The following is a 13,576-nucleotide window of genomic DNA, read 5'->3' on the forward strand; positions in this document are numbered from 1 at the left end:
CCCAAAAGCATGACACAAAGGAGCTCAGAGCTCTGCCCCTTAGGAAAGCCCTTGCTGTGGGGCTGGGTGTTTCGGGCTCCCATTCCAGAGGTACCGCGTGCCGCCTCCACCACACACGTACACAGGGAACACAGGGAGAGGGCAAGGCTACGGTCTGGCACCTGCTGTGGTACTACGAGGTTCACAGCAACTGGTCAGATGCGCTTTATGGGATTTGGACAAGCGAGCAGAACTGAGGCTGGTTGCCATCCCCAACAGCAGTCTCTCAGCTCCGGAGCCTACGTGCTCAGCACTCAGTGTCCTCACGAGTCCCGCCCAGGCCTTGGCGTCTGGGCATTCACTCTAACAGCGACAGCTCAAGCCACACCTGTGCCTGGAGTACTGAGAAAATTTTCCCAGCTGCAGGGAAGATGTGGGCTCTTTCCAATGCTCCTACTTTTTTATTCTGTCTATTGTTGTTAGTCTCTTAATCATCATGATTGGGGTAGCTAATGTTTACTGAAGACCTACAGCAAGCCTGGCCTTGTTCTGTGTGCTCTATACGAATTCCTTCATTTCATCTTATTTTCAGCCTTGTCAACCCCTATTATGATCACATTGCTCAGATGAGGCTCAGGCAGCTGAAACAACCTGCCTGAAGTCACAAAGCCAGTCTGTGGCAGATCCGTGGTTTGCAACCCTGTGAGTCCACAGTTGGTCTTCTTCCCACGAAGCCACCCCGCCTTCCACACTCCTTCCTTCCCACTCCCATGTGCTTACCTCTCTATGCCAGCTCAGCAGCACAACCTGTGTGTGGCAGGCCTGGATGTGTGCGGTGGCTTCCAGGCAGCAAGCTCAACAGTTCCTCCTGAAGAGAGAGAACACTTAGCAAAGTACTTTCCTTAGCTTGTTGGGATGGAGACCAGTTGTTTCAACACGAAAAATCAACCACTCCACATACAAAGCACATGGGTTAAGGGCAGGGGCTCCCAGCCTTGGAGATTTCATGGACTAAATAACAAAACAGGATTCTGACACAGATCATGGTCTTTTCATTTCACCAATTAAGACCATTTAAAAGAGTACCATTTATACTCCTCCTCCTAACAGCAGGAATATGTAAACCTTAAGGAGAAAGGCTATAATGTGCCAGGTGTTCTTAATCTTTCAATGAACTATTTGATTTCATCCTCATAAAGATCCTATTCAATAGGCATCATTGTTATCTCCATTTTATAGGCAAGGAAATTTGGAAAAAAAAAAGGTGCTATGTAAATTGCCCCAATTCTGCGCTGATAACCATTATAGTATAATCTCTGTCATCTATGCTTCATAAAAGATATCCTTATTTTTCTTAAGTTTTTTTTATAGACTTTTTTTTTCAGTGGGCTCCTCACCCAACGTGGGGCTTGAACCCATCACCCTGAGATCAAGAGTTGCATGCTTTATCAACTGAGCCAGACAGGTGTCCCCGTAAAAGATATCTTTAAAGGAAACTATCAAGTGTACAACAGAGGCCCTGATCTCAGAATCTGGGAATAGCGGAGCAAAAAGTACAGAAGCTCTGGGTTTGAGTCTTGGGCAAATTAATGCTCTTCGTCTCTGTTTTCTGAAATCTAATATGAAAATATTAATATCTGGGGGCACCTGGGTGGCTCAGTTGTTAAGCGTCTGCCTTCGGCTCAGGTCATGATTTCTGGGTCCTGGGATCGAGCCCCGCATCAGCCTCCCTGCTCAGCGGGAGGCCTGCTTCTCCTTCTCCCACTCCCCCTGCTTGTGTTCCCTCTCTCACTGTGTCTCTCTCTCTGTCAAATGAATAAATAAAATATTTAAAAAAAGAAAATATCTGTTGTGAGAAGGAAACGGCCTAACAGATACTGAGCCCTGAACCCAGTGACTGGCAAATAAGGACCCCCAATACATACCAGGGGCGAGGCTTATCATTCTTCTTCATCCCGGCACAGCCCTGCCGGCTCACGTCCTGCTGGAACGAAACGGAGTATGAATACTACAGGCTGCTCCTCTTATTGAGGTCAGATAGTTGCTAGGACTGATTGTACTCTCCTTCTCTCAGCTGTCTCCTACTTCCCCCTCCTTGACGGAACCCGAGCAGGCAGAAATGTCTCAGCTTTACTTCCCACTGGTTGAAAATGGTTGCCATAGCAGCACTCATACACTTTCCTTCTGGGAACTCTGGGGAACGCATGCGGAAAGACGTCTGTGGCTTCTGCAGCAACTGCCTCTCCCAGCAAATATCAGGCATTGGGAGGAGCAGGGTGCTACACACAAAGGCCCTGCCGTGGCCGTCCCCATTACCACCCAGACCCCAACCCTCACTAGACCCCTGACACTTCCCACCCCTTCTGCCCTTCTAGCCTGTTATATTGGGAAGGAAAAGGGAGAAAGGAACTAGAAAAGGCCAGGGAAAGGGAAAGTCAAGAGTGATTTGTTCCCACAATTGTGTGACGATAAAATCCCAGAATTTTCCTTCTCATGATAAAGCACTGGTTTCCATGGGGAAGTTCTAAAGAGGATCTATCCGCGGATAAAAACGCTGCCTCATTTGCTTGGTATTAGAAGTCATGGATTTGGCTCCAAGTCAGTTCATCAAGAGCCATGTCACCAAAAGCCAAGTCACAGAATGACCAAGTGAACAAGTGGGCCATTCTTTGAAGGATCGAATTACCATATGACTTAATTCACCAAAGCTTACCAAATTTACCAATTTACCAAAAACTCTGTTTTCTTTCTTTCAGCCTCATTAAAGTATACTTAATCATAAAAATGCACATATTTAATGCATACATTTCCATGAGTTTGGACACATGCATAGACCTGTGATAACATCACCGCAGTGGTTTTTTTTTTTTTTTTTTTGAAGACTTAACATTTATTTAATTGAGAGAGACAGAGAGAGCATGAGTGGGGGGAGTGGAACAGGGAGAGGGAGATGCAGGCTCCCCGATGAGCTCCATCCCAGGACCCTGAGATCATGACCTGAAACAAAGTCAGATGCTTAACCGACTGAGCCACCCAGGCGCCGCAGTTTTTACCTTTTCCGAACATCTCTTGATCCCCAAGTGTTTTACAGATGCTGGTAGAAGGACAAAAATGGGTGAGCAGGAGTGGATGGAGTGATACAGACTCTACCAAATGGAAGCAACTGATTTCCAGAAAACTGTCTTCTATGTTCTGGATGTTAAAAAGAAAGGGACCCAGATCAGGCCTCCTACACATTACTGGCCTCAGAGAAAGAAGGTTAAGGTCCGAGCAAAACTAGGTCAGTGTAAAGAGAAGCTTCTGCACAACATTCACTTAGCTACTGAGGGCTACAAAGAGAATTGGACCCTGTTGCTAAAGAGAGATTAGGGGCCACTGAGAGATTTAAGCAATGCTGACAGAAAACGTTAAAATTTAGGTGTTACTTCCCTGAAACAAATAATACACTATATGTTAATTTAAAAAAATAAAATAAAAATTAAAAAAAATTTTTAATTAGGGCCCCTGGGTGGCTCAGTTGGTTAAGTGACTGCCTTCAGCTCAGGTCATGATCCTGGAGGCCCTGGATCGAGTCCCGCATCGGGCTCCCTGCTCAGCAGGGAGTCTGCTTCTCCCTCTGACCCTCCCCCCCCATGTGCTTTCTCTCTCTCTCAAATAAATAAAATCTTTAAAAAAAATTTTTTTTAATTAAAAAGAGATTTAAGTGTTATTTGCAAAATGAGTCACTCCAGATATGCTCTTGGATGGGAGGACAGCATATATGTACATATGACCATTTGCTCCAAATTTTCTGATTTTAGCACAATTTCAATTAAAATGGAAAAATAAGCAAGAAAACAAAAGAATAGTCTAATAAGTATGTAAGAGATTCAACTGACCACATATTTCTTTATTTATTATTTATTTACTCAACTGACCACGAACTACAGAACACTAATTGTTAAGACTAATGCTGGCTCAAAAGGGCAATACTTATCAGTGGAACAGAGGGGATATACTGGAGTAGCTACTGGCATACATGACATTAACAAATGCCAAAATGTATCATAAGATAATGTGGGGGGGGGAATGGGTTTTTTTGCTTTCAATTTCAAAATTATTTATTTATATTTATTTTTAATTCCAGTATAATTGTTATATTAGTTTCAGGTGTACAATACAGTGATTCAACAATTCTGTACATTACTCAGTGCTCATCATGGTAAGTGTACTTTTTTTTAAAATAATTTTTATTGTTATGTTAATCACCATACAGTACATCATTAGTTTCTGATGTAGTGTTCCATGATTCATTGTTTGTGCATAACACCCAGTGCTCCACGCAGAACGTGCCCTCTTTAATACCCATCACCAGGCTAACCCATCCCCCCACCCCCTCCCCTCTAGAACCCTCAGTTTGTTTTTCAGAGTCCATCGTCTCTCATGGTTCGTCTCCCCCTCCGACTTACTCCCCTTCATTCTTCCCCTCCTGCTATCTTCTTCTTTTTCTTTTTTCTTAACATATGTTGCATTATTTGTTTCAGAAGTACAGATCCGTGATTCATCAGTCTTATACAATTCACAGCGCTCACCATAGCACATACCCTCCCCAATGTCTATCACCCAGCCACCCCATCCCTCCCACCCCCCAACCACTCCAGTAACCCTCAGTTTGTTTCCTGAGATTAAGAATTCCTCATATCAGTGAGGTCATATGATACATGTCTTTCTCTGATTGACTTATTTCACTCAGCATAACACCCTCCAGTATGGTAAGTGTACTCTCAATCCCCATCACCTGTTTCACCCATGCCCCCACCTCCTCTCTAGTGACCACCTGTATGTTCTCTATAGTTAAGAGTCTGTTTTTTGGTTTGTCTCTTCTTTTTCCATTTGTTCCGTTTTGTTTCTTAAATTCCACATATGAGTGAAATCCTATAGTATTTGTCTTTCTCTGGCTGACTTATTTCACTTAGCATCCTCTGGTTCCATCCATGTTGTCACAGATAGCAAGATTTCATTATATTTTATGGCTGAATAATACTCCACTGTATACACACACACACACACACACACACACACCACATCTTCTTTATCTCTTCATTACCAATGGACACTTAAGTTGCTTCTGTAATCTGGCTATTGTAAATAATGCTGCAATAAACATAGGGGTGCATATATCCTTTCAAATAAGTGTTTTTGTATTCTTTGGGTAAATACCCGGTAGTGCAATTACTGGATCATATATATGGTAGTTCTATTTTTTAACTTCTTGAGGAATCTCCATACTGTTTTCCACAGGGGCTGCACCAGTTTGCTTTCAATGCGGAAAATGTTTTTTGTTCCTTTTGCTTCAAAAAAGAAAGAACTAGACTTCCAAATACAGGTATACGAAATTACAAGAATACTCCATGAACTAGTTTTATATTTTGTTAGTTAAACCATACCAATAAACTGAAAGATTCACCAAAATAGGCATACCTTGGAAATGTTAAATTCAAATGAGCAGAGATGTTGGCCATATTCAAGCTTTGATCTTGTCTTGCTTTTTAATGTGTGAGACTTCCAGACTACAATGATACTGTGTGTCCACAGACTGACTACCACTCAGAAAAGGCAGATGGCTTTCTCTCTGTTTATAAAAAAACAACCAATTTTGGGGGTGCCTGGGTGGCTCAGTCGGTTAAGCATCCGACTCTTGATTTTGGCTCAGGTCATGATCTCAGGGTCGTGGTACAGAGTCCTGCGTTGGACTCCATGCTCAGTGGGGAGTCTGCTGGAGATTCTCTCTCTCTCTCTCTCCCCCTCTGCCCCTCCCCACAATGCACGGTTGCATGCTCTCTCTCTCTCTCTCTCTCTAAAATAAATAAATAAATCTTTAAAAACAAAAGATATGTGAAAATATGCACGTAGCCATTTTCTTCTCAAAGAGAGAGTCTAGTGAACCAAATGGAATATATGATGAAAAATTCCATTGTACCAGTCGTCAGCTCTGTGATCTGGGCGAATTATTACCCTCTCCCTGTCTCTATTTTCTCATCTGCAAAATAGCAATAATCCTAATTAATGCATATTGCTCAGCACAGTACCTGGCACACAGTAAGCCTGCCAAAAGTTTCAGCTGTTATTATAATCATTGCTCATTTTTTTACTACATGCAAAGCACTACCCTAGCTTCAAATGAGGAAACAAAAAAGTAGGTCACCCCGTCTGAAAATTCAAGTGCTCACTGTGCAGGGAGGGAACATAAGAACGACACCCACAAAACAGTTTTCAGTGGGAGCCCATGTCCCAGCTGTTGTCTCTTAATGAGTGATTCACACTTCAGGCCTATAGGGTTCAGGGAGGGGAGACAGACTCTGGGCAGGTAAGGTTGCGAAAGGGAAGGAAGAGGAAGGAGGTGAGTGAAAGGAGGCAGAAAATGTGAGAGGAACATAGGCAAGACCCAAATGATGGCGCTAGACGCGGAAGGGTTTGGAATGGGAACAGCACAAGCAAAGATGGAGGGTCGGAAATGGGTACAGCCTGTTCTGAGGAATCGCTGTGAGGTTGTAGTGTCTAAGAGACATCATTCCAGAGATCAAACTTCATTGCCATGACTGTAGCTGGAAAACATGAAAGCTATTAGACTGAATGTATGCTCACCCCCTGCGATCTCCTCTAAACAGTATACAAAACAAAACACAATGCAAACAACAGCTTAAAAAAAAAAGTCTTAGCAAAGTAAAAATTATTTTCTTGGATAGTTGTCTTTTTCTGCAATAAGTGTAAGATCCTGATGAACTGATGTTCTCTTCTAGTGTGATTCTATTTTTTTAAGAGAGAAATGGGGGGTGGGGGGAGGGGAGAAAAATCCCAAGCAGGCTCCACCCCCAGCGCAGAGCCAGTCACAGGGCTCAATCCCACGACCCTGAGATCATGACCTGAGCTGAAATCAAGAGTCAGACACTTAACTGACTGAGCCACCCAGGCGCCCATGTGATTATATTTAATAATTGAGATACTGATGTACAATATCACAAGGCTACCAGTTATGAGAGACAATATGCCAATTTGTGCATGGTGCCTGAAATATCAGGAGTGTGTCAACAGAGTTATTCCAAACATCATTTTTATTTTGCCTATGGAGTGAGTCTTTCCCATGTTTCGCAGGGTGAGGAAGAGCACAGTGAGGTGAACGGACCATGATTTATGGCCTTGGCTGTGGTTGCTACTCTTGGACAGCAACTCAATGACTATGAAGATGACCTCCTCATCCCTTCACATCCCACATGTTGGCCAGGATTCACGGCTGGTAGCTAACCTCCTTGCTTCCAGTTCAGAATGAATAAACACTGAACACTCACCTGTTTTGGGACTACAGAATCTATTCATCTAACAAATTTGGCCACGGTGAGATTCCAAAGTCTAAGTTTTTATATTAAATAAATACCAGAAGAACCAATTTAGCACCTTGTAATATTTCTGTCTGACTCCTTATTGGAGTTGAGATTTTGATGTGGGTCCATGGAATTCATGAGACATCTTTGAAAATTCCTTCTGATTAAGGTGAAGAAATAGAAGCATCGTTTGTGTTTCTTGGGGTGTTAGGGCTGGTGACATAGGCCAGGGAAAATCACACTGTAAAACTTGCTCTCAATCTGGATTTTCCCTCATTCTTCATGAATATTTTAATTCCAATGAAACCTCTTAGGATGACCAGTGGAGTTAAAGGAAGGTAACCCTATTGTTTGGCCTTGTGATGGGGACTGTGGAAGATGTTAGGGGCTAATTTACATATCAATCTGAATTTACATACAAATTGACGGATTTACAAATGAATCTGTTTCCCACTTGGGTTTTTTGTTTTTTTTTTTTTTTGTAAAGCCCAGCTGGTTAGAGCTACCTCCTTGTGCCCTACTGGCTTCCTTCCTGTCAGCCCTCACTTACCACCTATGCCCCCACACCCCAACAGGTCTGGGCTCAGCCAATGCCGTGGATTTCCTTCTCCTCTAGGTCTCCACAACCTTCTTTTCCACTTCTAATTTCAGAACATCCTTTTTTTCTCTCTTTTTTTTTGGTCTCCCTAATTCAAGGGGTACCAGACAGAGACTACTCCTTATTCTCTGCCTTATCTCCATTATTTTTCCTAAACCAAGATACTTGGCCTTGAAATAGAAAATTACGATCCAACTCTGCAGTTCTCATAAGAGACCTAGTTTTGTCTGGGGGCTGTGCTTTGGAGGGGGACAGGGGTACCAATTATGCCATCTATGCGGGAATCTAAAATCTCTTGTGTCTCTTTATGTAACAAGACAGAACATGCTTTCAGAAGGGGTCTTTTGTTTTCCTGGGTTCTAAAATATCGGTAGAACAGTTTCCAAGCTATTGGCCTACTTTTCTAAGAAAGTTAATTCAACCTAAGTGCATAGCTGGTGGCTGCTCAAGTGTTGTAGTACCAGTTGGCAAACACGTATTTGTAAGAAGACTGGGAGAAATGAGAGTTGTAGTGGAATCACACTTGGCCTTTTGTTAGGAGAGTACAAACTGCAAGTCTCTCTAACGGCCTGCAAAAACCAACTCCAAAGTGGCTACTACCTGCCTGCAGGGGAGGGAGTTTAGGTTTCTGAGAGGCCAACGGGTCCAGTGCCAGGGCTTGGAGAGGGGTCCTGAGTCTTCGGCCCTTTAAGTGAAAGAGTTCTGGGCAGGACAGTGTGGTAAATGCTTAGGATAGGAACCTGGCTGTGAACTTGAGTGTGTTGCCCAAAACTGAATGACCTCACACACAGAAAGGAGGACAAGGCCACCCAGAAGCTGGTCTTCTCTAGATTGAGCTCTCGGGGCTCTCTTGAGTAGGCCCCGCAGCGGCTCTGGGCCTGCGTTCCTTACCTGGCCGGTGAAAGGAATGGACTGGATGACTGTGAAGGCCCCCTGCAGTGCCAGATCAAGTAGATCAGGTCACTGTAACAACTCATTTCAGGGGAGTTCGACTGTACCACTGGCCAAATATCCACAATGGGTTGTGTTATAGGTCATTATTAGGTCCATATCCCCATAAGACAGACCTATTATAGTTACAAAAGCTTTGTGGGGGGTGGAAAGTATCTGTTAAAAGTTTCTTGGAGGGACGCCTGGGTGGCTCAGTTGGTTAAGTGTCTGCCTTCGGCTCAGGTCATGATCCCAGGATGCTGGGATCAAGTCCCGCATGGGGCTTCTTGCTCAGCAGGGAGTCTGCTTCTCCCTCTCCCTCTGCCTGCCATTCTCCCTGTTAGAGCACCCTCTCTCTCTGACAAATAAATAAATAAAATCATTTAAAAAAAAAAGCTTCCTGGAGAAATTCATGCTGTAGAGTTTGGAAATAGAAGTTTTTTTGCTTGTTCGTTTTGGGTTGTTTTTTTTTTTTTTTACCTTTTTACCCTTATGGCTCATTTCCCCTCCAGGACTCAGCTGAGGACTATGTAAATCCAGAGGAGAAAAACCAACTCACCAAACCTTAAGATGCCCTCTCACACTCCCAGCCTGAGGTGTACACACACCTTCTCCCACACTGGTATACGAAATTCTCTCAGGAGAGGTTGCTTATATTGCTAAAGGTGAAATGGCCCAGGGCTGAGGCTTAGAGCAGAGCCTTGAGTCTGCCGCCCTTTGAAGGAAAGAGCTCTGGATAGGATGGAGGGGGTAGGCACTGAGCAGCTGCGTCCGGGACAGTGTGCACTGTCTTGTATCTGGGACTAGAGCCCAAAGGCGGACACGGCCACTCAGAGGTTGGCCTCCAGGATGCCTCTTGCCCTCTTCTGCAGGCCATTTCTCTGCTACAGTCCCGTGTTCCCTCATCTGTAAAGTGAAAGGAATAGGTGTGATGCCCGCCAAAAGTCATCTCCAGTGCTTTGGGCAACACTTCCTCCAGGAAGGACTCCCTAGTCGACACAGATAGGATGGGGAACAAAGTGTGGGTTTATCCCCTTAGACGACCATCTCCCAGCAGACATATTTACCTTGAGGGTAGGAAACATGCCTGGTTCATCTTTGTGACCTGAAAGCCCAGCCAGAGGATGGGCACAGAGCAGGTGTCTCTAACAATCTGTGGAATATGTAAATGAGAAACAGTCCAGGTAAGTAATCTTGACAAGGCTTCTAGCAAGCTTCTGCTGTTCTTTGCCAGCTCTCCATTCACCAAATCAAGCAGCGGCTAAGAACATGGAATCTGCTGTCACACGACCTTGAGCTCAGATTGTGGCCCTGCTGCTGTGTCACCATGGCGGGTCATCCATAGCAGGTGACATGTGTGTCCTACCGCGTCTCCTCAGCCATACGCACTTGGCCCAAAGTCCACCTGCCCCCTGCTTCCTCTGTGGACTGAAGCCCCTCTGCCTATGCAGGAAAGGCCAGAAATGCTGGGGAGTCAATGCTCCCAAGAACAGTCCCCAACCAATGCCCGCGGAGAGCTGGTGTGTAAACGCACTATCTGATGCAGGTGGGCATCATCAAAAGTGCTCAAAACACCACAAAACTGTCAACTCAGAATTCTACATCCAGCAAAGCTATCTTTCAGATATTAAGGCTGAGATCTTCCCAGTTAAACAAAAACGGAGAGAATTTGTTGCTTTCGGCCTGAGTGTCCTTGGGGCAGAAGAGCCTCTTGGGGTCTCAGTACAATGAGGAGAAACGTGTAAAGGACTGGCTCTGATGTCCCCAAGACTGGGGGGAGTGTGAGGGTGAGGCGAGAGACTCTGGGAACTTTATGAATTCAGGCAGTTACTGCCTCTCTCTGCAACTCAGTTTACTATTTGTAAAAGGAGCGTCTGTCCTCTGTAGAGATGGCAAACACGAAGCGCTCAGAGACCTTCCGGGAAGAAGAGTCCCTGAGCCTTTCCTAAGACCACTGGCCGATATTAACTGAGCACTTACTAGGTGCCAGGCACCGCTTAAGTACTGAGCGCTGTCCTCCAGGAGGGAGATGGAGATGAAACAAGAGAGCAGATAACCAAACACTGTGGGGGTGGGAGCTTTTAGGTCAGGGGCTCAGCGAGAGGGCTTTTGAGGAGGTGGCATCCAAGCAGAGTCATGAATGCTGTGGAGGAGGCAGCCATACAAAGACCTAGAGGAAGAACATTCCAGGCAGAAAGGACAGCCAGTGCCAAGGACCCATGGTGGCAATGAGGCCGGTGTGTTCTGAAGGCCCGAGCGACCAGAACCCAGGGACTGAGTGGGGAGAGGAGGAAAAGAGGCTGGAAGTACGGGCAGAACTGGCCTATCTTGGAGACTTGTTTGACCGTTGACCCCCGGTCCCTGAAATCTAAATAGTAATCAGCTCATCCACTTCTCTGTACTGGGGACTAGGGAATCCAGGACGGCAGGGCCTGGCTAGTCTCAGCATTGCCACACCCCCAGCGTCTAGCACAGGACCTGGCACACAGCAGATATGTAAACAATGCCTGATGAATAAATAAATGGATGGATGAGTGAATGAATGTATCTAGCCGTGTCTTTAACTCACTGTTGGACCTCGGCCAAGTGTATTTCCCTAACTGGGCTTCAGTTTCCCTACCTCTAGGATGCCTTGCAATGCCTGTTGAGTAGTAATTCTCTGAAATCAGAACCCTCCCTTTAATGGGATGGCTGGCATGGAGAAGGCCCTCTTTGAAACCGGCTCATCCCTCTTCCCCATGGACTGCCAGGAAAGCATCCAGATCACTTCCTCCGGGCATAATGGAAACACATGCGTGCTTAAAAATGGGGCGCCCAGTCAACAGCTACCTGGTATCCCACAAGCCTTGACCACTAAGCAGGACCTGCTCCTGCTTAGGAGCACTTCCTATAGGAAGTGCTCCGTATACTCACCTCATCCCATTTCCCTCCCTTTCTTTTCCTTCTACTTTCACTCCTGTGAAAACCTATTTGCTCAGATAAGCATCATGCTCCAACCACAGCCCCTGACTCTGGCAGCTCAAGGTACAGGGTACCAGGAACCCTCTATCTGCCATGCTGGGCAGGTGGCAGCCCCTGGAAGAGGAGCACAAGAGTCCCAGCCTACGCTCCTGACTCCTGCAGTGAATGGCCACCCTCAGACCCTGTCCTGCCCCATCAGATTCATCAGGCCCCAAAGGTCCCCAGCAGTCAGCTCCCAGCCCAACCCACTGGCTTCCATTTTCCCCCTATTCAGGGAATGACGTCCTCTGCCTGCAAGGTAGGATGCTGGCTTGGAGGAGGAGAGCACTGACTGGAGGCAGAGGGGGAGGAGGAAGAACAGTGAAGAGGTAGAGTTACCACGTGTTCAGTCTGCAGCCTGGCTTCACAGCCCCTATGGATGGAGAAGTAGAAGGATGCCCAGGTCCTTGGCTGCTGGGATACGAGACTGGGACCAACCAGGGGGCACTGTGTGGTATGGAAAGGAATGCAGACCCAGGGAGCACCCAGCCTGCCATCCAGTATGAGAAATGCAGTCACAGAGAACTCAGAAGTTCAGTTTCCTCCCCAGCAGCCATCCTTATGGAGGGCCAACTCAGCACCAGGCTGCAAGCACCCAGTAAGAGCTTTATAAGACAGATCTATTTTCAGCCAGAGGGATCTCAGCAAACAGATCCTGGAAAGGCAAGCCACCTGAGTATGAGGCCTATGGACTCTGGGCACAAAACTAACTTCACCACTTAATACTGTGCAGCCGCAAGCACCTTACTGAAACTTTTTTAAATTGAAGTATAGTTGACAAATAATATTCTATTAGTTTCATATGTACAACATAGTGATGTGACATTTATAAACATTACAAAATGTTCACCATGATAAGTGTATTTACCATCTGTCACCATACAAAGTTATTAATATGACTAACTATATTCCCAATGCTGTACTTTTCATCCCTGTGACATTTATTATTTTTTAAAAGATTTTTATTTATTTATTTGTCAGAGAGAGAGAGGGAACACAAGCAGGGGGAGCGGGAGAGGGAGAAGGAGACTCCCCGCTCAGCAGGGAGCCCGATGTGGGGCTCGATCCCAGGACCCTGGGACCATGACCTGAGCCGAAGGCAGACGCTTAACTGACTGAGCCAGCCAGGTGTCCCAACGTTTATTTTATAACTGGAATTTTGTCCCTCTTAATCCCCTCTACCCATTCCGCCCATCCCTCCACAACCTCCTCTCTGGCAACCCCCAGTTTGTTCCCAGTATTTATGAGTCTGTTTCTGTTTGTTTGTTTGTTTGTTTTAAGATTTTATTTATTTGAGAGAGAGAGTGCACGAGAAGGGGTAGGTCAGAGGGAGAAGCAGACTCCCCACTGATTCTGGGACTCCAAGATCATGACCTGAGCCAAAGGCAGTCACTTAATCGACTGAGCCACCCAGGCGCCCCTGTTTCTGTTTTTTAAAAAAATCTGTTTGATATCATTTCTGTCTTCTTAAATTTAATGAAACTTGTTTTGTGGCCTAAAATGTGATCTATCCTGGGAAATGTTCCAGGTGTACTTGAAAAGAATGTGTATTCCACTGCTTTTGGATGGAATGTTCTGTATGTATCTATTAAGTCTGTCTGGTCTAATGCATCATTTGAAGCGACTGTTTCCTTACTGAATTTCTGTCTGGATGATCTATCCATTGATATAAGTGGGGCATGAAAGTCACCTATTATTACTGTCAAGTCTC

At 45.4% G+C, this 13,576-nt stretch overlaps 1 long non-coding RNA gene across 1 annotated transcript in view; it reads left to right on the forward strand.

Moving 5' to 3' along the window:
- The window catches only part of LOC141370375 (uncharacterized), a 46,172-nt gene extending 39,025 nt beyond the window's left edge, over positions 1-7,147 (forward strand). The window contains exons 3-5 of the long non-coding RNA XR_012374366.1: positions 4,123-4,180; positions 5,260-5,344; positions 7,111-7,147. This is a non-coding gene — a long non-coding RNA (uncharacterized lncRNA). The remainder of the gene's footprint in view (positions 1-4,122; positions 4,181-5,259; positions 5,345-7,110) is intronic.
- Positions 7,148-13,576: the final 6,429 nt, after the last annotated feature.

Source organism: Callorhinus ursinus, unplaced genomic scaffold (assembly GCF_003265705.2).
Source record: "Callorhinus ursinus isolate GAN/ISIS: 27379988/994484 unplaced genomic scaffold, GSC_fseal_2.0 scaffold33, whole genome shotgun sequence".
Taxonomy (NCBI): Eukaryota; Metazoa; Chordata; class Mammalia; order Carnivora; family Otariidae; genus Callorhinus; species Callorhinus ursinus.